The 996-nt window shown below is 46.2% G+C and overlaps 1 pseudogene; it reads right to left on the reverse strand.

The window, feature by feature from the left end:
• Window positions 1–511: 511 nt before the first annotated feature.
• On the reverse strand, window positions 512–629 carry LOC124721989 (annotated as a pseudogene).
• Window positions 630–996: the final 367 nt, after the last annotated feature.

Raw genomic sequence — 996 nt, forward strand, 5'->3', positions numbered from 1 at the left:
GAACATTTTCTCAACACCAGAAAGGAGACGAAGGGCACCTTGAGATTAGAGTAGAGAATATATCTAACCAGTTTGGTATAATAAGCTGAGGCAGAGAGCCCTAACGACAATTCAACGTAATGTTGACTATCCCATTCAGCAACCAATATCGCCGGCCGCTGTGGCCGAGCGGTTCTAGGCACTTCAGTACGGAACCGCGCTGCTGCTGCGGTCGCAGGTTCGAATCCTGCCTCGGGAATGGATGTGTGTGATGTCCTTAGGTTATTTAGTTTTAAGTAGTTCTAAGTCTAGGGGACTGATGAAAAGCACTCCGTCGTCAGGCCACAAGTGGCCCATCGGGACCATCCGACCGCCGTGTCATCTTCAGTTGAGGATGCGGATAGGAGGGGCATGTGGTCAGCACACCGCTCTCCCGGTCGTTATGACGGTTTTCTTTGACCGGAGCCGCTACTATTCGGTCGAGAAGCTCCTCAGTTGGTTGGTATCACGAGGCTGAGTGCACCCCGAAAAATGGCAACAGCACATGGCAGCCTGGTTGGTCACCCATCCAAGTGCCGGCCACGCCCGACAGCACTTAACTTCGGTGATCTCATGTGAACCGGTGTACCCACTGCGGCAAGGCCGTTGCCAGGGGACTGATGACCTCAGATGTTAAGTCCCATAGTGTTTAGAGCCATTTGAACCATTTTTGAGCAGCCAAGATCGCATAAAATATTTATTCATTTAAGACAACCGGTTTCAACGGACTTTGCTGTCCCCTTCAGGTCCGTAAGAAAGATAAGATCTAACATTTGATATAAAAGTTGTAGTTTCGTATTATAGAAACTGGAAGTCCACCTATACATTTACATACTTTAAAATCTTTTTGCTCTAAACATCTTTAAATTATGCCAAACTTTACGCACAAAGTCTCAAGTGGATAAAAAATTAGCACATTATAAAAGGTTCGTCAGTTTTAAAATATTTAAAAACGTAAAACACTTTGCGCAAAAGGCC

This window comes from Schistocerca piceifrons, chromosome 1 (genome assembly GCF_021461385.2).
Source record: "Schistocerca piceifrons isolate TAMUIC-IGC-003096 chromosome 1, iqSchPice1.1, whole genome shotgun sequence".
Taxonomy (NCBI): domain Eukaryota; kingdom Metazoa; phylum Arthropoda; class Insecta; order Orthoptera; family Acrididae; genus Schistocerca; species Schistocerca piceifrons.